This window comes from Mesoplodon densirostris, chromosome 11 (assembly GCF_025265405.1).
Source record: "Mesoplodon densirostris isolate mMesDen1 chromosome 11, mMesDen1 primary haplotype, whole genome shotgun sequence".
Taxonomy (NCBI): Eukaryota; Metazoa; Chordata; class Mammalia; order Artiodactyla; family Ziphiidae; genus Mesoplodon; species Mesoplodon densirostris.
Window position 1 is genome coordinate 80,558,885 of NC_082671.1, and position 22,981 is coordinate 80,581,865.

Here is a 22,981-nt window from a genome sequence, read left to right on the forward strand (position 1 = left end):
ACGTTTCACTAAAGAAAATATATGAATGATAAACATGAAATGATGCTCATCAGCATCATTGTCGTTGGAGAAATTCAAAACCACAATGAGCTACATCTACACATATACTAGAATGGCTATAATTAAAAAGATTGAAAATTACCAAATGTTAGCAAGGATATGCAGCAATCGGAACTCATACATTGCTGGTAAAACGATATAGCTATTTGGAAAGTAATTTGTTAGTTTCTTATAAAGTTGAACATGCACCTCCTGTTATGACCCAACCATTCCACTCCTAGATATTTGCCTGAGAGAAATGAAAACATGTTCACACAAACACTTGTATGAAAATGATCATTGCAGCTTTATTCATAATAGCCCCAAATCGGAAATAACCCAAATTTCTGTCACTCATAAATGAAAAAACAAATTGCTGTAGAGCCATCCAATGGAATTTTACTCAGAAAAAGGAACAAATTATTGATATACACACGTTCAACATGGATAAATCTCAAAAGCTTTATGCTAAGTGAAAGAATCCAGACACAAAAGACTACAAATTTTAAGATTCAATTTATATGAAATTCCAGAACAGGCAAAACGATAGTGTCAGAGTCCAGATCAACAACTGTCTATGGTTGGGGAGACTGGGAGAAGGGACTGGCTGCAAAGGAGCACGAGGAAAATTTGAGGGGAGGGGGGTTATGGAAATGTTCTATATTGTGATTGTGGTGATGGTTACATAACTCTATACATTTGAACCAATAATAATCAGAAGATATAATGAACAACTTTATGTCCATAATTTAAAATTTATATGAAATGGGCAAATTCTTTGAAAAACACAACTTACTGAGGTGACATCAATAGGAGGGTTTTTCTAAACTAAGTACATTTGTGAAAAAGAAGTTAATGTTGGCAAACAAACCAGCGTCACACATGTCAGAAGTGTGAAGAGGGTACATTTAGGACGTTTTGTTGTGGTTGCTGTTTTGTTTGTTTTGTTTTGAGCTAATATGTTGAAACCCTATTTATCCCTCTATTTTTTTCGTTTTTGTTTTTTTGGCCACACCACACAGCTTGGGGGATCTCAGTTCCCTGACCAGGGATTGAACCCAGGCCATGGCAGTGAAAGTGTCATATCCTAACCACTAGACCACTAGGGAACTCCCTATCCTTCCATTTTCTTAGGAACTTTATCAATGAATACTATATTGCTTTCAGAAAAAATTCAGCTATATTGCTATATTTGTTTACCAGAAACCTGGAGATATGTATTGTTCAAATTAATTATAAAAGCCCCCCAAAATTAATTATAAAAGCACAAAAGAAAAACAAATGATTAAATATATTAAGGACATATATAACTCAGTGTGAAAATAAGTATATACCCAAGATATTAAAAAATTATGATAGAAAGAACAGTCTCAAAGAATATTTTTTCTTTCATCCTGTCTTTGCAATTCCCAGTTTGGCTTTGGTAGAAAATCAAATCTTACTTAATATGTCTTTATGAACATCTGGTAGTGGGTAAGAGAGAAAGGCAGGTCTCTGGACTGAACTTTTGCTTCCTTTAAACAGAAAACTATTAAAGAAATTACACCTCCCCTATTTTTCTTATGCTTAAAAAAAGATAAAGCTAAAATTGAATCTGTGAATTATTGACCTTGCTTCTGTGTATCTGCACTCAAACCCATTAACATACTATATTTCCTCCTGTATGTCTTCTCATCTATTTTTGCTCTTTCTTTTTTCTCAACTTAAGAAATCAAGAAAAATCGTTAAGAGCTCAGACTCTTTTTTAAAAAAAATTTTACTTATTTTTGGCTGCATTGGGTCTTTGTTGCTCTGCGCGGGCTTTCTCTAGTTGCGGTGAATGGGAGCTACTCTTCGTTGAGGTGCGCGTGCTTCTCATTGCGGTGGCTTCTCTTGTTGCAGAGCACAGGCTCTAGGTGCGCGGGCTTCAGTAGTTGTGGCATGCAGGCTCGGTAGCTGTGGCTCGTGGGCTCTAGAGCACAGGCTCAGTAGTTGTGGCACATGGGCTTAGTTTCTCCGTGGCATGTGGGATCTTTGCAGACCAGGGCTTGAACCTGTGTCCCCTGCATTGGCAGGCAGATTCTCATCCACTGCGCCACCAGGGAAGTCCAGAGCCCAGGCTCTTAAGATTGGGGACAGACTACTTGGGTTGAAATCCTCGCTCTGCCATTTTCCAAAGTCAGTTTTTCCTATGCCTAATATGAGTAACAATAACAATGACAACATCACTGACATTATTTATTATATGGCCCAGAGGGGTTAAGTAACTTGGCCAAGGTCACATAGCACTATCTACCTGGAAAAAGCCTCACCTTTATGGAAATACTATGCAGAGGCAAATTAATCCAGACCCTCCCATTCAAATCCGGGAAAGCAAAATTACATTCAACCCACCAGTGTTGATTGCATGTGTAGAAACAGGACAAAACTTCTGCCCTTTGGACCTTGATAGTCTCAAGAGGAGGTGAATGAGGAAAGAGTCCAACTAGTTATGCATGAGAAATGACATGGGAAAAAAGTTCGGGGAGCTTAGTTTTAAGCATGGATGTGGGGTGAGGGCCCTGAGTGAATCAGGAAAAGCCACAAAGAGGAGGAATATTGGAAAGGCAGCCTTAAAACACACTCTTCAGAATCATCTTGAACCAACGGACTCTGCCAACATCTGCTAACACAATTTTTGTAGTAGCCCTTCCAAAGTGGATTGGCAAAGCTAGTCTGGTGTACATAGGGTGACCAGCTGTCCCTGTTTGCCTGGGACTGAAGCCTCTCCCAGGATGTGGGACTTTCAGTTTTGAAACTGAAGAGTCAAAGCAACCCTGGGCAAACTGGAAGAGTTAGTCGTTGCTGCAGAAGTAAACTATAACAATGCTTGCTAACATCTGTTGATTACCTGTAATGCGTTAGATGCACACTGTTCTAGGAATTTTCCACGTTTGCTCATTTAATTCTCCCAATAACCTAAGCCCCATTTGAATACTATCATTAGCTCCATTATGCAGTGAAGGAAATCAAGGCACAGAAATTCTCAAGGTCATGCTTCCGGGAAGCGTTGGGACCAAACCCAGACATTGTCCTGCTAGGGTTGACCTTTTTCACCATTGTCCTATCCTGGGCAAACATCAAAATAGCCAGCTGCTGAGGTTCTTGGATCCCCCAAGAAAATGGGAAGGGTCAGACCTGAGAACCAAAGCATTAAAAATGTCTTTTAGTTTGATCCCAGCATTTCTCGACTCCCAAATCCATGACTCTCTAGGGCAAAATTCCTCCTGCATTGGATGAAGTTCTAGATCCTTAGGACAGTTTGCAATGGGTTCTTACTTGTTCCCAGGCAACTATGGTTTAAATGGGACTCAATCTCAACACTGCTTAGCTAATATTTTTATCTCTTTTAAAAAATAATTTTAGTTGAGAATGTACTATGCACCTGGCATTGTTCTGAACACATTGCCTATATCAAATCATTTAATCCTTATTTCTTGTATTAGTCATATACATGCCTGCTGAAGAAGAGAAATTTGAAAGTTAGTTTTTCATCCTCTTTCAAAATTGGTGATGGCTAGTTGGATAAAATAAGTCCATGGGGGATGGAACATATATTGATGCTTCAATGAGTATTTCTCCTAGTATATAAGTGATTTTGTTTTCTCACAACTAATCTCTGCTTTTGCAATATTCTGATTTATAACCTATTTGTGTCCCTTTTAAACACAATTTCATTCTCCCAGTCAAAGGTCTTCTATGGAAGTGTTCTTGGTGATTTAGAAACTCGTGATCTTGGTGTAAAGGAGCTTTGGAAATGCTGTTGATTGTTTGCTTGTTCTTAAAGTTTTTATCAGGCAGTTTATATGTCCCCCATGCTTTAGGGGAGAATGAGAAACCACCAGCATCTGTGGTCTTTGTTGAAAGATTGACTTAGAGCACTAATGCTTCGAGGGAGAATGGATTTGAATGGAAGGGGCATTTTTTCCTAATTCTCAACCATCCACCAGATCCTTGGATTTCTGTTGCCAGAATGCCCTTACTTTCAAATGGGGTTTCCATTTCTCCTCAATTTTTATGTTGCCATAGGACAAACAGTCATAAAAATTCATGTCCCCTGCCAACCACCTGTACAACCACCTGTATTTTAAAATAATTTTAAACTTTAAAGAGCTTCAAGAATAGTACAGCTTCAGCAATTGTTAATGATTTGCTACATTTGCTTATCTCACTTTCTATTTTTTATCTATACATAAAATTTTAATGAATCAACAAACATCATGCTCCCTTATGTCTAAATAGTTCAGTATCTATGTCCTTTAAACAAGGACATTCTCTGATATAGCTGTGAAATAACAGAAAACTTATATTGGTCTCTGCCCCCAGTTCCTGATACAGAGCTACTGAAACCTTTGTAAATTCCTAAGTGATAAGAGAGAGCACTAGGCATATCTTTTGTTCTATTGAGGTGACTCTGGGTGGGCTCCTGCATGGCTCCTAGAGGCAGGCTGTTCACGAGAAAGACCAAGCCACGATTAGAAGCTTGGAATTTTCAGCCGCACTCTCCATCCTGCAGAAAGAGGAGAGGGATTAGAAACGAAGTTAATAATTGATCATGCCTACGGGAGGAAGCCTCCATAAAATCCCAATAGCGGGACTTCCCTGGTGGTCCAGTGGTTAAGAATCCGCCTTCCAAGGCAGGGTATGCAGGTTCGATCCCTGGGGGACCTAAGATCCCACATGCCGCAGGGCAACTAAGTCCATGTGCTGCAACTACTGAGCCATGCCACAGCTAGAGAGAAGCCTGCACACCACAATGAAAGACCCCGTGTGTTGCAGCTAAGACCCAACACAGACAAAAATAAATAAATAAATAAATAAATAACAAATAGTTTTTTTAAAAGTTAAAAAAAAATCCCAATAGTGTGGGGTTTGGAGAGCTTCCACGTAGGTGAACTCATCCACACTGGGAGGGTGACGCACCCCAACTCCATGGGGCCAGTAGCTCCCGCACTCAGGATCCTCCCGGACCTTGTTCTATGTTCTTCATTTGGCTGTTCATCTGTATCCATTATCATATCCTTTAATAAACTAATAAACACAAGTAAGTGTTTCCCTGAGTTCTATGAGCCACTCTTGCAAATTAATTGAACCCAAAGAGGGGGTCATTGGAACCTCCCATCTACAGCCAGTTGGTCAGAAGCACAGGTGATAAGCTGGGATTGCAACTGGTGTCCAAAGTGAATATGTCAGGTCAGGGCATGGGGGGCAGTCTTGTGGAACTGAGCCCTTAACCTGTGGAATCTGATGTTATCTCCAGATAAACAGTTTCAGAATTGAGTTAAATTACAGGACACCCGGCTGGTGTCACAGAGAATTGCTTGGTGTGGGGGAAAAAATCTCTTAGTGACCAGAAGCATCAGAAGTGAAATGTTTTGTGTGAGTAGTAAAGGAGACTCACAGGGAAGAAACACACAGATGGAAAACTGAGTTTTTTGAGGGAGAGAAACACACAGATGGAAAACTGAGCTTTTTTTTTTTTTGCGGTATGCGGGCCTCTCACTGTTGTGGCCTCTCCCGTTGCGGAGCACAGGCTCCGGATGCGCAGGCCCAGCGGCCATGGCTCACGGGCCCAGCCGCTCCGCGGCATATGGGATCCTCCCAGACCGGGGCACGAACCCGTATCCCCTGCATCGGCAGGCGGACTCTCAACCACTGCGCCACCAGGGAGGCCCGAAAACTGAGCTTTTTAATAACCATGGTGTAATTACAAGGTTTGGGAAATGTATTATAGTTATAATACTCACCTAACATATTGCTTATATTTGAATTTCATCAACTGCCCCCAGAATATCCTTTATAGCAATTTTGACCTCCTCTTCCAGGATCCAATTCAAGATCACACATTGCACTTTGTGGCTGTTCTCTTTAGTCCCCTGTTAACTTAAAACAATAAAACGGCCAGTTATTTTACCAGCAAAATGAGTTTATTCAGGAGCAACAAAGAATTGCAATTCTGGACATGCATCTGTGGTGAACCCACATGTAAGTTCGATAAAGCAAAGGGGAAACTATTTTGTAGAGGAGAAGGGGAAGTTGGGCGGGGCTTTTATAAACAAAATGTTCACTGGAAGAAACTGGGAGTTAGAAGTATAGTGGCTTTTCATTGGCTGAGTTATAATAGTCTCTCATTGGCTGAGCTCTTGCCAGCCAACAGAATCTTTCTTCCTTCTGCTGGTGGTAGTAGTCACTTCCTGACAGAGATGTAAGTTGTGTCTCTTCCTGTTGGAATCTGTATTGATGTTGAGTGGTACATGCAAGAGACGTCCCCCTTCTGGTCGCCTGACTCCATTTTAGTGAGATTTCTCTTTAGTTTTCATAGCTTTTATTTATTTATTTATTTAAATTAATTTTATTTATTTATTTGGCTGCATTGGGTCTTCGTTGCTGTGTGCGGGCTTTCTCTAGCTGTGGCGAGCGTGGGCTACTCTTCGTTGCAGTGCACACGTTTCTCATTGCGGTGGCTTCTCTCGTTGCGGAGCACGGGCTCTAGGCACGTAGCTGTGGTACGCAGGCTCAGAAGTTGTGGCACGCAGGCTCAGAAGTTGTGGCTTGCGGGCTCTAGAGCACAGGCTCAGTAGTTGTGGCGCACGGGCTTAGTTGTTCCATGGCATGTGGGGTCTTCCTGGAGCAGGGCTCGAACCCGTGTTCCCTGCATTGGCAGGCGGATTCTTAACCACTGTGCCACCAGGGAAGTCCCCTTTCATAGCTTTTAAATCTGCAGAAATTCCTCAGCTTTTCTTTGTCCTTCATGGCATTGACATTTTGAAGGCCAATTGTTTCATAGACTGTCCCTTAATTTGGTTTCCTCACAATTAGATTCAGATCATGCACTTTGGGCAGAAATGCTACACATATTGTCTTCTCAGTGTGTCCTATCAGGATGCTAATGACCTCAGTTTTCTCCACTATTGGCAATATTAACAATACATGCTTCTTGAACTGAGTAGGTAAATTGAGGACACATAATCATATACATGGATTTTATAATTCTTTCTTATCCTCCATTTGTATTATTAAAAACCAGTCTGTTCTTCAAAATCTTACTCTGATGAATCCCATAGGTGGGATTTAGTCAGAGTGGCTGAGAGCACAGGCTTCAGTACCTGACACATTGGTTCAAATCCCTGATTCCACTTAGCAATTGTGACCTTGAACAAACTGACACCTTAGTTTTCCTCATTTGGAAACTGATCATAATGAGAGTGTCTGCAGTTTGTTCATCTGTAATGAGGATTCAAGGAAGCAGTAAATGTAATAAAGCACTTAGCTCTTGGCTTGGCACAAAATAAGTGCTCAAAAAAACTAGTGATTGTTATTATTATAATTAACCCATACAATGGCAAGCAGAGACAGCTAGTTCTCCCTAAAAACTTCTTGACTTCTTTTGCCATTGGGAAGGGGCCATATGATCAGTTCTGGCCACAGGACTGTAGGTGAAAGTGCCATGTGCCACTTCTGGGCTGAGGACCTTACAAGCTGGTGCTCTTCCCTTGCCACAGTGACCCTGAAGGCTGCATGTTCCAGATGGAGTAGCTACAAGGTGGAGATAGGCTGCCTATTTAAACTGGTGTGGGAAAAAAATCTCTTGGTGACCAGAAGTGTCCTAAGTGTTCTGTGTGAATAGTAAAGGAGACTCACAGGGAAGAAACACATAGGTGGAAAACTGAATTTAAATAAATAAGAAGTAAACCTTTTGTCTTAAGCCATGGATATTATATTTTACTATAGTAGAATCTAACATTTCCTTGATTAAGCCATGGATATTATATTTTACTATAGTAGAATCTAACATTTCCTTGATTAAGTAGCATGTCCACATAATGTATAAACAACGATTTGATAATTATGCAAAAGACTGAAATATACTGTTGATTCTACCTTTAACGACAGTTAAGTCTGTGTTTTTACTGATACTCATTCAACAAATATTTCTTGAGCACTAACTGCATGCCTGATTGTCCTGGCAAGTGGCAAGCAAAACCAGGCAGAATTCCTGTAATCATGAAGGTCATAGTCTAGTCAGGGAGACAGGCCTTAATCAAACAATGGCATAGGCAAATGCAGAAGTGTAACCAGTCTTAGGCTATGAAGAAGGGAGAGGACCACAGTGCTATGAGAGGCTGAAAGTGAGAAATAGATCTATCACTAGCAATGGGATCTTGGGAAACTTGGCTTAATAGCCTAGTAGTTTCCCTGTAAAATGGGTACATTGGCCTAGCTGATCCTGAAGGTCCCTTCCAGCTCTCATAGTCTATATTTTTGTGTGGATTCCTCTTTTTTCCTTGTTTGTGTGAGCATTTTTTTTTTTTTTTTCTTTTTGCGGTATGCGGGCCTCTCACTGTTGTGGCCTCTCCCGTTGCGGAGCACAGGCTCCGGATGCGCAGGCCCAGCGGCCATGGCTCACGGGCCCAGCCGCTCCGCGGCATATGGGATCCTCCCAGACCGGGGCACGAACCCGTATCCCCTGCATCGGCAGGCGGACTCTCAACCACTGCGCCACCAGGGAGGCCCTGTGTGAGCATTTTTTAATTGAAAAAAAAACTAATTTAGCAGAAACATTGGCTAGCACATGAGGCAATGTGACTTCTTTTCTTACTGCTAATTTAAATCCAGTAGTGTTAGGCAGCCTCCCTCAGTGTTTTTGCTGAAACTTTAGAATAATGCTGACTAATCATCTTCAGGGGAACTTTGTGAGCTATGAGTAAGCAAGTTTCATTGAGTGACAAAGGCAGGAGGCTTACATCCATTTAGCAAAGATGACCCTTTCCGGGGGTAGAATTTGAAAAGCCCCTGAAGAAATCTGAGGGTGGGGGAAATATTTCCCCCTCTAGCTACCTGAATTCCCATATATTTGTAACTTCAGAAAATCCTAGAACAACAATGAAAGTTTTTACTTGGGAACAACACTGTTCTTTTTTTCTAATGCTTCAGTGTGAATGTCTTATGGTAGCTGGAAATCACTGAGGGATAAGGAAGGGAAAGAACTCAGAAAGATCTGGAGCTTGGGGGACTTGGCCAGAAAATGCAGATATGAGTCTGTGTGCAGAGGTCTTGTGCTCTAGGAAGGCCCTGGCTGCCAGGCTGAAGAGACCACCCACAATGAAGGATTCAGGGATAACAACACTACCTCACAATGTTGCCAAGGGCCAACAATGAGTACCTGGCATGTTTATTACCAAAGAAGTTCACTACCTTGTACCAAGCACCATAATAATGTGAAATAGTGGTCTTATATAATCTAAAGAAAGAAACAAAGTACTTTAAGTCAGAAAAATAAGGGGTATGATTTTTTCCCCCTGTAATGACTGGAGGTCTTTGCTATGAGTTTCATAACACTTGTATACCCTAGATAGGTGTCAAAGAGGCAAACGACAAAAAAATTAGCACAAGCTTCAATTCATGTGACTTTGATTCCCACGTTGATGCCAGCGAAAAAGCCAATACATAACTGCAAAATAACTTTAAGAAAAATTACATGACTAAGCAAAGCCTGGTATTAAAAGGCCAGTTCTTCTTTTTGTAAAGGACTCGAAACTTGCTAACATAATAGGAGCAGTTTTCTCATGCCCATAGAACCATTTTCACATCCCACATCTTGCCAGTTTGGTATTTCCTTCCTTTATTGCTTAAAAGATTGTCAGACATTTTGAAAGGAGAGAAGTCAATTAAAATGCATTTAGACTGTTCTTTAAAAATGCTGATAGGACAGGCAAATTTAAGATTTCAGAAACAATAAAATATGAGGGGTTTTTTTTTTTTTGAGAAGGCAAGGAATTTTAATGTTCTGTATCCTTGAGGAAAAATGCTATATTTTGTTAAAAGTAAATATGTTGTTTTCATTCATTCAAGCAAAGTAATTTACTTTACTTCATATTAGTGTTGAGTTGTCTCAAACATTATGTCCACATATAGCTTGTAAGTAACTCTTCCAAGGAAAAAAGAAAAAAAAACCCATATTTCTCCATGATAATACACATATCTAGGATTCTGAAGGGACTTTGGGGACCCAGTGATTTTCACAGCTTTTTCTTTTTTAATCAGTGGAACTAGTTTCTATGTTAAGACTCTCACGAGGAATGAAAGTCGCCCTGGTGGGAGAGGGGATTGAGGACCCCAACCCAAACTCAATCCAGTATTCATTTCAAATAAACTTTGCTTCACTACTTTATCACCAGAGTCCATCAAAGTATCTGGCAGAAAGATTTGTTGAATATATTATGCTGCCTCAGTCAATATCAAATAGAGATCATCACTTATAATACATATTAGAACATTTATAAAAATAAATAAAACCTAAGTATCCATCAACAGATAAATGGATAAAAAAGCTGTGGTATACATAAATACAATGGAATACTACTCAGCCATAAAAAAGATGGAATTTTGTCACTTGCAGCAACATGGATGGATTGGAGGGCATTATGCTAAGTGAAATAAGTCAGACAGAGAAAGACAAATACTGTATCACTTATATCACTTATATGTGGCATCTAAAAAATACAATAAACTAGTGAATATAACAAAAAAGAAGCAGACTCACAGATATAGAGAACAAAGTAGTGGTTTCCAGTGGGGAGAGGGAAGAGGGGAGGGGCAACATAGGGCTAGGGGCTTAAGAGATACAAACTATTAGGTATAAAATAAGCTACAAGGATATATTGTACAACACAGGAAATATAGCCAATATTTTATAACTATAAATGGAGTATAACCTTTAAAAATTGTGAATCACTATATTGCACACCTGTAACTTATATAATATTGTACACCAAGTATACGTTACTAAAAGAAAAAAATAAATTAAAAAATAAATAGTGTAATAATGGAAACTAGTGTGTTATTTTCAATAATAGTAATTGGCCAGGTAACAGCCTTAAGACACATTTTAGTACTTGGCAAAGCAAAGTGAATTCATTTTCATTTGAGAAGTATATTTTGAGTTGGAGGGACCGAAGACTTTAATATCAATTAATATCAGTCCCCTGTTTGAACACCCCAGACCCACTTATTTCCATCTGTGGTACTTAACCTCACTTTCCTCAGCTGTAAAGGAGAACAATAACATCAATTTTGATGTCCATTAATAAAACCCCCTTTTTTCCATGCATACCAATAGGGTTCACATGAGGTTAAGGGGACTCTATAGCAGTGCCTCATCCTGTGTGCTTAGGGGATGGGAGGTAGGGAGGGGGTGGGATGACTCATCTTGAGCCAATGAATAGAGTGTCATTAAATGGATTGAGACCCAACTGGGAATATTTGGACTTTAACTGGAGAGGGCCTACCAGTTTGCATGAAAGACTCAGGAGCTTCCTAAAAAGGCTCTTATTATTCCAAGGGAATTAGTTACTGGAGGAGAGAGCCAATTTCGAGTGTTGTGTGTTGTCTATCACTCAGATTTGAAGAACTTGTGCATCGTGTCAAAACCAAGAACTGGACAAGCTGTTTTGACACAAAAGTTTTAGTAGGACACGGTAAGGGAAGGAATGTCCTGTTCTCTGTAGTGCAGTGATAGTGTTACCAAAGCAGGTCCAGCTGCTCGCTGCTCAAAAATCAATACAGAAAGAGAGAGACAAATGTAGGTAGAAAGGAAAGTTGCTTTTAAGCAGAATGCTGGCAATCTGGAGAGATGGTGGACTCAGTGTTCCCCAAAAACCATTTCCAAAGATTCTGCTCAGCCATGAAAGTTTTTAAAGGGAAAAAGGGAAGTAATCTCAGTTAATCATTGAGATAGGGGGTCAGAGTCGTCGCCATCCCCCACTGTGTGCAGGCTTGTGTGCGGGCTTGTCAACCTGTGATTTTTCTTTAGATGCTATCTTGTTCACACAGTTTGTTTATGAGGTTACTGAAGGGGGAGCTAGGGAAGAGATCTGGTCATCTGTTAATCACTTGTTCTTCATTTCTACTTCTTTGATCTACAGAAAGAATCAACGGATTCTGTTCTGTTCTGTTCTGCCTCCCCAGCAGAACATTTTGCCAATGTTAAAAAGAATGAGGTAAATCTATGTGTATTGATATAGAATATTCGCTAAGATATATTATTGTTAATTGTAAAAAGATACAGAACAATGTAAATATTATGCATCCATTGAAAATAAAGGAATTATACATATATATGCATGGAAGACATTGGAAGGATACACAAGACCATTTATAGTGATTAATTCTGAGAGGGTGACTGGGTGTGGAAATCTGGGGCAAGAGAGACTTTCATTATTTACTCTTTTGTATTATTTGAATTTCTTTTTTTGATATATCTACATATATATGTTATTACATATCACATATATGTAACTTTTTAAAACCTATGCATTGCAAAATATAAAATTGAAATTGAAAATAACTAAGTTAGTCTGAACTTTCTCATATTGACTATTACTATCTATCCCAAATAAAAGGAAAAGGACATACCATTTAGAAAATACGTAAATATTTTCAGTTTTCATATATATGAGAATATTTCTCATATATATGAAATATATATATGAAATATATATACTATATAGGAGAAATATTTTCATATATATATGAAATATATATATATATATATTAATAAGCAAGTTCCTTATTTTGGGTAGGCTGCTTTCTTCCCCAGAAGCAGAACACAGCAATAGTGCTTAAGAAGTCTGGTTCTGATGTCAAACAGCTTGGGATCCAGTATTAGCTCTGCCACTTACTAGCTACATGTCTTGGGTAACTTAACCTGTCTAAGCTTCAATTTCATTGCCTTTAAAATGTGGGAGAATAATAGTATCTACTTTTTAGGGTTATTTATGAAGAGTGAATGAAGTAGCACAGTTGAAGTGACTACCATACTGGCTGACCCACGGTAAGCACTTGATAAATATTATTAGGAAATGCATATGATGAAAATAAAGGGGACACAACAGTGAGGATTCATGGGAAGCCAATATTTGTTTTCCTTTTTGAAAAATGTGGACAGCCAGTGACAAATATGGATAATAAAACACATTTAGAGACGTTCCATTTGTGTAATTAACAATCTAGTAATTTTCAATCACTGGTTGAAGTTTAGGTCTCTCAGTGATGGCAGACCTTTGAGAGTTGAATGGGGTGTGGATAAAATGGCAGAGTTTCACAGTCAGTTTAGAAGAGACTGTGTTACCTATGTTATCTACTTGTCTTTCTGGATGCTCTTACTGTTCCTAGTTTCCCCATGTGTCATTTAACAAGGTGGAAAGAACCATGGACTGAAGAGAAAAGAGAATAATTTAAGCCTGACTCTATAACTAATGAGCTGGGTGACCTCAGGGCCATATTGCCCCTACCTGCAAAACCGGGAGACTGGCCCAGATGATCACCGAGTTTCTTCCAGATCTAACAATTCTACAAAAATGCCATGCCTGCTTAGCCCTTCTGGTCGCTACTGAGTCTATATCCTGTGTTGCTCCATTCTGATGAACTCAGATTGCGAGGTAACAAGAGAGCTTTGCAAAGCCTGAACTAAAAATAACCTCCTCCATAAATATTTTATCAGAAGCTAGAGAGCTAAATAAAATAAAAGGTAATTAAAAATCAGTATTAATGTCTGTATTCTGAGAATTTCACTTTGTTATTCATTTTGTGAACAGAAGTTTCCATCAGAGGTGGCTAAACTAAATTAAGAATGAAAATCCTTCAGAGTGTAAATAAAAGAAACAGATTTAAATTACTAAAATTTACTAAGAATAAGATTCATTTTGCTTTATGTCTCCCATTCAATTGATACAGTACTTTTAATAGGCGTACTCATTTAGCTCATATTTTCCAGCATTTTGCAGAAATGTTATACCTTATGTATAATAACGATTAAAATGCTTTACATTTGTGGAGCTGGTGTTTCATAGTTTACCAAGAGATTTTGTAGTTTAATAATTTACAACCGAAACGTCTATCTGGTCAGGAATTTGATAATATACAATATAGCTCTTTTCTCTTGTTAAAATGATAAATTGATATTTGAGTTAGAGTTTATTTTATAAAGCAAATATTGCAAGTTGGTAAAAAAAATAAAAAACTGTTCAATAGAAATGCAAAATAGGGTGGTATGCTCTGGAATGTTTGTGAGTTAGGCAATATTCAAAGAACTTCCTTATTTTAACTTTAAAATTTAAAACAACTTCTCTATATCAATAATAAAGATTCTTTGTTTTTCACCAGGCAGGGAGGTCACTTCAATATTTGATATGCAACATGGTATTTGGTATAAAGCGTGTTGTTTAACCAGGCTATTGAAATCGCGCTATAATACCAATTCATATGCTATAGGACCAAACTTTTATTCTCTATAATGCCAAAGTTCTCATGCAAACTATATTTGTTTTTGGTTTTGGAAGTTGGGACAGAAACAGCAGCAGCAAATTTCATTGTTTCAGATACTGAAGAGAAAATTTTGAATTTTAATATAAACTCATTTTAGGTATTTTAATATCATTAATTTTTGAATAGATTGTTTAGATTGGACTGCCTCATTTGAGTAGACTGGGGAAATTCCATATTGCCTCTTTCCTCCATGTTCTGGAAAATGACAGTATAGAACAGTAAAGCATTTGATTTCTCTTTGGAATAATAATGCTGAAGTGAGTCATTCATTTATTCATTTATTCAACAACAATTTATTGAGTATTTACTATTGTGCTAAGCCTCACAGGAAAGAAAAAGAAGCATATAACTGGGTACTTGCATGTACACAATGATAACCAATAACTGTAGATGGGTCAAACTCGAAGCACCAACAGTGGATACTTTAATAGAGTTAAAAAAAAAAAAATTCTGGAGTAGGAGCACTAGAATAGCCAGGGAAGGCTTTGCCCGGGAGAAAGAGCCTGAAAAGATGGGTTGGATTCAAATAAGGGGAAATAAATGGAGAAAACATCCCAGGGAGGAGAAGCCATATATAAAACGTTATAGTATTAGTCAGGCAGAAGGCATGTCCTGAAGATAATATTGAAGAAATAGGTCACAGAGCATAGAACTCTAATTACTGAAGGGGTCTGTGGACAAGTAGCATTAGCATCCCCTGGGAACTTGTAGATATGCAGAACCAGAAACTAATTCCACATATTCAGGGTCTTTGGGTGCTTTGAAGATTGGATGTCTTCCCTGATGAAAATGCAAACTTCACTCTAGAACCAAAATCTAGACATTCCTGGAAACAGTGAGTTTTCCCCCCAAGTCCACAGTGTTTGCCTAATCTGGAGAGAGGTAGTTAGGTAGATATGATTGTGGAAGTATTTGACTGCTGAGTTAAGTAGCTCACGCCTCATCCACTCATGAATTCAATAAACATTTATTGAACTCCATTGTGGTAGCACTGGGGATACAGAGAAAAATAAGCCCACCTTAAGCCCTGCCCTTAAGGAGCTCACAATCTTATGGAAAAGTAAGTAACCAACAATTATAAATATCTTTGTGCAAATGAGTTTTAAAGCGTTATAATTGAGAAATAAACATGATTTATTCTGTTAACATTTACTGAATATTTAGTATATGCAAAATGGTGGTGTTCAAGCATATTTGGGGTTGGGGAGAAGCAGAGATGGATCAGTTAAGTGGCTACCATCTAAGAGTAGGAAGTAAAGGAAGAATAAATAGGGTTTGGTCACTGTGAATTCAATGGAAGGCCAGAGAAAGAAGCACGTCTGCATTACCCATAAGTGGTAAGATAGAGTAGAATTTGGATCACTGAGCAGAGAAATAGGGAAGTTGAGAGAGTGAACCATATTTGGGGGTTTTGTTTGTTTGTTTTTTTAGTTGGGGGAGAGATATGTTCAATTTTAGATATGTGGATCTTGAACACATGTTCATAGAGAACCCTCTAGTAAGGAGGAGGAGTTTCAGGACTGGAGCTGAAGAGAAAAGCAGAGCTGAAGCAATGATTGATCAGATGCTTTTTCCTCCTAACAACCCATTTGAATCACTAGAAAGTAAATAGGATTGATTGTGCAGCTTGAAGTTGTCCGTTGATGGTTAATTACATTTTGTTTATTTTTAAATAAAGCTCCAAACCTTTGTTTTCTTAGCTGCGAACAACACAAGCAAGTTTAGTGATCTCAATCATGACTATTATGTTCACTAATATGGCTTTATTTCCTTTTCCTGTTAGTGCAACAGTAACAGCAAAAAATGACAATAACTAAGTTTTTTTTTTAATTCCATTTTCAAAGACTTACTCTAGTACATTTTGTCTGTGTGTTCATTTTTTAAATGTATTGGCTGGGACCTCCCTGGTGGCGCAGTGGTTAAGAATCCACCTGCCAATGCAGGGGACACAGGTTCGAGCCCTGGTCCAGGAAGGTCCCACATGCCGCGGAGCAACTAAGCCCATGCGCCACAACTACTGAGCCTGTGCTTTAGAGCCCGCGAGCCACAACTACTAAGCCCGTGTGCCACAACTACTGAAGCCCACGTGCCTAGAGCCCGTGCTCTGCAACAAGAGAAGCCACTGCACCGAGAAGCCCACGCACTACTACGAAGAGTAGCCCCTGCTTGCCGCAGCTAGAGAAAGCCTGTGCACAACAACGAAGACCCAACGCAGACATAACTAACTAACTAACTAAATAAATGTATTGGTTAACTTCAAAAACCACAGCTATCTTGTATCATACAAAATATGAACTGTATAAATGGTTATTATAGTCAATGCATAGCTGAGTGGTTTAAATTCCTCAAAAGTTAATTGTGTAATTTAATTTTAATATGTAGACTTTGTGCTATATTTACCTATTATGCTCTTGCTCTCCCCCAGCTCCTGGCAAGATTTATTGACTATTCAAACTACCAGCTTCTGTAAGCTCCTCTATCTGGCATATCCACGTGTGGCATTATCTCTCATCTGGTAGGGACTGGATGAATCTTACTGTGGTAGACTTGGTGGATGGAGTGTCCAGGGGTGATACCTGGGCACTAATGCCATTTCTCAGTGGTAGATCTCTCCTACATATCTGCGGTGTTGGCTCAGTTTATATAACAGAGCTTCCATGTCGGTCTCCAAAGAGACCCTTGCAATCTAGACAAATACATTCACTTTCTAGGAGAGAAAACAGAGACTCCACAAGAGAAAATTCAGAGTTATGGTTGATGGTATGGGCTTTGGTGTTAGACTAGGGCTCAAATCCAGGCTCTGTCACTTTTAACCAGATGACCTTGGGTAAGTAGAAACAAATAAGCAAAAAAAGCCAACTAGTTTACTTTTATTAAAAGAGTAATCCGGGCTTCTCTGGTGGCGCAGTGGTTGAGAGTCTGCCTGCCGATGCAGGGAACACGGGTTCGTGCCCCGGTCCGGGAAGATCCCACATGCCGCGGAGCGGCTAGGCCCGTGAGCCATGGCCGCTGAGCCTGCGCGTCCAGAGCCTGTGCTCCGCAACGGGAGAGGCCACAACAGTGAGAGGCCCGTGTACAGAAAAAAAAAAAAAAAAAAAAAAAAAGAGTAATCCATGGTATAAAATTCAAACAGTACAAAGGGTATACAAGAAAAAGTGTCTTCCTGCACTTCAGATCTGCAGTCTACTCTGCAGAGTAACCATTCCTAAGGTTTCTTGTACGAATGTTCAGAATTTCATGTATATGCATAGCATAATACAAATGCGGCTATGTAAATGTGCAAGCATATCTATGTCAATTCCTGTAAACGAAATTTTTGTCAGGGGTATGTGCATTTAAAATTTTGTATGTAGATGCTGCCTAATGGTCATCCAAAGGATTGCACAGTGGATGAGAGTGACAATTTTCCCACGTGCCACTTCTTAAAAAATTTACCAGTTAGATAGGTGGAAATGTCATCCTAATGTGGTTTCTTCAAATGTTTTTAAAAATATAACACATAGACAGAAAAACACACAAAATATAAATGTACTATTCAATGAAGTATCAAAGAAGCAAACAAATCAGGTCAAGAAACAGAATATCAGAACATTCCAGAAACTTTCCTCATGCTTCCACCTACCCACTTTCTCCTTTCCAAAAATTAACATTATCGTTCAGTTTTGCCTGATTTTGAACTTATATGCACGGAATCATACATAGTGTGCTTTCTTTGGTGTCTGCTTCTTTTGTTCAATTATGTGTTTATGATATTTCTCCAGTATACAACTGTAGTTCTTTCATTTGCCTTGTTATATAGATGTCCATCATGTAAATACATTGCAATTTATGAATCCATTCTACTATTGACAGATATTTGGGTTGTTTACAGTTTTTTATTTTTATGAATAATGCTATGTAAATATTTTTATACATGTCTCTTGTTACACATGTGCATGCATTCCTGTTACGTCTATACCTAGGAGTATGGCACTGCCATAGCCATGTCAAGATCAGTCTAGCTTTTGGGAGGATGAAAGACCACATGGAGAGAGAGGCCAACCAAGTCAGCCAATGTACCAGCTGAATATAGCTGTGTGAATAACCTCCAGCAAGATCAGAAAAAGAACTGCCTGGCCAATCCATATGATTGTGATAAATAACTACTACTGCTGGTTTAAGTCCCTACATTTTGAAGCAGTTTGTTACATGGCAATAAACAAGTGACATATAGAAACTGGTACTAGAGATGGGGTACATAGAAATTTAAAATACATGGCATTGACTTTGGAACCATACTGTGGGTGGAGGCTGGTAAAATGAAGAGGCTGTTAGTAAGAGCTGAAGGACTGGCAAAAATCTTTTAGGGTAAACCGTTGTGGAACAGTGGATAAAAACGTTGCCTGTAGTAACTTGAAATATAGATAACATAGTGAATGAACTTGCCTAGCTGGCTGAGATATTTCCAGGCAGAATATTGAGAGTGTCATTTGGCTTCTTAGAGCTGAGTATGAGCTATGGGAAGAGAGAAAGACACTACAGAACTGTTCAGTTTGTAAGAAGAATTTGGAGGAGATACAGAGAGCCCAGGCTTCCTGGGTTAGAAAATAAAACGGTTCCTTATCCCAGGTTTCTCCAGCTGGCAAGAATTTCAAAATAAGAAATGCCCCCGCGTTTCTATAATGAGATTTGAGAGGAAATAAAGCAATGAGAGAGAAACTCTCACTTCTGGTATAATAACTTCGATAGAGAGACAAGCCGGTCTTGCCCTCAGGAAAAAGAGGAAGGTGGGAGGAAGGGGTTGGGTTGGTCAAGAGGTGGTCTATAAAAGATCTGAGACCACAGACATTGGGCTACTGTGGCGTGTGTTATGTCCTCCCTAGTGAATGAGGTCCTGCTTCCTCAGCTCTCCAGGGCAGAAGACAATCACAGCAAGACGCAGTTTAGGAAGAGCCATTAATACTCTACTTAATGCCAGCTACATCTACCCCAAGGGGACAAATACTGGTATTAGAAAATAACTGTGAATACCTAGTGTGTCCAGCTACTATAACTTCCCCCTTCCTGCACCCTTATTCATGCATATGGTGCATATGAAAGCAAATATGATCCTCCAGTGGACACTGTTCCCTTAGCCACAGCTGACTGGTCCAAGTGTGGGCACCTGATTACAAAGAATTTAGTGAGTGGGTGCAAATGGTAGGGATAATTATGAAACAAGAGTGGCTATGAAGTATGGCCATAAACTGATGATTATTACAGATGGGTGTTAGGTACATGGGTGCTCATTGTTAACTATTCTCTCAAAAGTATATTATGAATTTTGAAATTGTATATCAAACAAGAATACGATGGAAGTGCTGACTAAGGGTTAAGAACCCTTAGTCTCAAAAAAGCTCAAAATATTCAGGAATTAGTTTAACCAAAGGTACAAGACCTGTACACTGAAAACTACAAAATGTTGAAAACAAGTAAAGATGACCGTAATAAATGGAAAGACATCCCACATTCATGAATGGGGAAGACTATTACAATGGCAATACTCCTCAAATTAATCTACGGAGTCAGTACAATCCTTATCAAAATTCCAACTGCCTTTCTTTGCATAAACAAATAAGCTGATCCTAAAATTCAATATGGAAATGCAAGGGATCCAGAATAGCCAAGACAATTATTATTTTTTTAAATAAATTTATTTATTTATTTTAATTTTGGCTGCGTTGAGTCTCCGTTGCTGCATGCGGGCTTTCTGTAGTTGTGGAGATACCATATGACCCATTAATTCCACTCCTAGGTATATAACTAAGAGAAGTGAAGACATGTATTTCCACAAAAACATGTACACAGATGTTTGTAGCATCATTATTCAAATAGCCAAAAAATGGGAACTCAAATATCCATCAACTGATGAATGGATAAACAAAACATGGCATATCCACACAACAGAATACTACTTAGCAGTAAGAAGGAATGAAGTATTTCATACATGCCACAACATGGATTAACCTTGAAAACATTACGGTAAGTGAAATAAGCTAGATACAAAAGGACAAACAGTGTATGATTTCACTTATATGAAATATCTAAAATAGGCAAATTCATAGATAGCTACAGAAAGGTTATCAGTAGCTAGGAGGGGAGCAGTAGGGAGTTATGGCTTCATGGGTATAGAGTTTCTGTTTGGGGTGATGAAAACATTCTGGAACTAGACAGTGGTGACTGTTGCAAACCTTGTGTATATACTAAAATTGTACACTTAAAAAATGATATTACTGTATGTGAATTATTTCTCAATTAAAAAAAAGACCCCTTAGTCTAAAGAGAAATTCTTTGACAACAAAGTACATGTTATTGAAAGGAAACATTTGAAATACAATACGTAATTTGTGAAAATCACACACCTCGTAGTGAGAGAGTAGCACTGACATATATACACTACCAAATGTAAAACAAATAGCTAGGGCTTCCCTGGTGGCGCAGTGGTTGAGAGTCCGCCTGCCGATGCAGGGGACGTGGGTTCGTGCCCCGGTCCGGGAAGATCCCACATGCCGCGGAGCGGCTGGGCCCGTGAGCCATGGCCGCTGAGCCTGCGCGTCCGGAGCCTGTGCTCCGCAACGAGAGAGGCCACAACAGTGAGAGGCCCACGTACCGCAAAAAAAAAAAAAAAAAAACCCCCCCAAAAAACCCAGATAGCTAGTGGGAAGCAGCCGCATAGCACAGGGAGATGAGCTCTGTGCTCTGTGTCCACCTAGAGGGGTGGGATAGGGAGGGTGGGAGGGACATACAAGAGGGAGGGGCTATGGGGATATATGTATGCATATGGCTGATTCACTTTGTTGTACAGCAGAAACTAAAACAACATTGTAAAGCAATTATACTCCAATAAAGATGTATTAAAAAAAGAAAAATCACACACCTAGTTATGATTTCAAAACACTCCTTAGTTTAAAAGACAATTATAAATACCCAGCGTTAAGTCCTTCTGAAGCTGATATTTATTATACTTATATATTTATACTTATTATATTTCATAGGTTTCTGCTTCATGGAATAAAATCGGAGCAAAAGAAAGTAACGTCCACTAGGTAATGTAACGCACAGAAATGTTTACGTTTCTAACTTAGGAAACTACAGTATGGTCATGTGTTTGCAAATCAATTTACCAAATGTATAGATCACGGCTCAGTTACAGAAGGCATCATAATGCAGTTACTCCAGCCTGGAAGTCAAATGATCAGAGTTGCTGTCCTGGCTCTATCACTTAGCTTGTTTCTACTTCTTCATGGGCAATTGAGATGTTTGGAATTGAGATTCCTTCCAGCTTTAAAAAATTTAAACTAATTTGATCGTATTGTGGCTTTATAGTCAAAAGAATTTTGAAATTGTGTTACTTGCTTGGACTGCATTTAAACATTCACGTTTTAAAATTTAATAAATTATTGCTGGACCATAAGATTTGAAAAGGATTAAATTATCTACTCCACTTTTAATCAATTAGACCAACTGATCTCATTCCGCTGAGAATGAACCTGATGCAATACCACCATCTGGTGGTTCCTCTTCAAATATAACAACTTTCTTGAAGAAGAGAGCTTGGCCTCTCATATCAAATAGTGGTTCAGATATGCCTAGTTTAGGAAACAAGTTTAATAATATTGCATAATATATGTTTAAGTTAACTAATGTTTATGTTATTGGCCTTAAAAACGTATAATTCAACACATTCTCTCAAATATTTGTTTAGTGCCCAAGTACAAGAACAAAACAGTGAACAAAATAAAAATACTTGCATTCATAGATGATACATTCTAGTGAGAGGCAGTAGACAATAAATAAGCATAATAAGTAAATTATGTTTAGTGGTAACTTCTAAAAAATCAGGATAAGGGGGATGTAGAGTAGGTTGCAATTTTAAATATTAATAACATTTGAGCAAAGACTTGAAAGAGGTGAGGTCAATTCCAAATGTTAGTCTGAAGAATAAAATTCCACAGACTTATAAACTAAATGTTTATCTTTAATTCTAGCACGCTGCTATACTTGTTTCCTCAAACGTTTCTTTTTGGTAAGCAGTAACTGTAAAACCAGATCAATAGTAACAGGAATGACTGCATTTTGAAAAATGATGTTGCCCTCAAGATACATACCTTTCCTATAGAGTAATGACTGCCTTTTGCTAGCATCGGAGAAGGTACAGGTAGAAGAATGGAGGGAGGGACGCTAACGCTGACCCTGCAGGCCACTGCGACGCCAAAAATCTCGTTGGCGGCCTCAGTGTAAGGCGGCTCCGCATTGGTGGCGCGGGGCTCTTCCTATTATTATAAGGTAGCCCTCTTTCCTAGTCGGAGGAAGGAGCCAGGGGAAAATCGGGTCAACGCCCGCAGTGTGCTTCAGGACCAGCAATTTCTGCGACGCCGTAAGCTGCGTCCGCTTCCAGTCAGACTGCCGCATCGAGGCCCGACGCGCATTCCCGGTTGGCGGATTCACCACTTCTTGGTGTCAGAATTTAAAATGAAAATTCGAACTTCCCTATTTCGGAAGCCTTTCCTGTCCAAGAAAACAGAATCAGGGGAGACTTGGAGTCCTTGAATTTTTTTTTTTCCCTTGCGGCTTCCGCAGT

At 39.1% G+C, this 22,981-nt stretch overlaps 1 long non-coding RNA gene across 1 annotated transcript; it reads right to left on the reverse strand.

Moving 5' to 3' along the window:
• Positions 1-345: 345 nt before the first annotated feature.
• LOC132498739 (uncharacterized) lies at positions 346-22,850 on the reverse strand. The gene is made up of 3 exons (XR_009533794.1): positions 22,509-22,850; positions 5,805-5,940; positions 346-4,567 (listed from the first exon to the last, which is right to left on the reverse strand). It is a non-coding gene; the product is annotated as an uncharacterized LOC132498739 (long non-coding RNA).
• Positions 22,851-22,981: the final 131 nt, after the last annotated feature.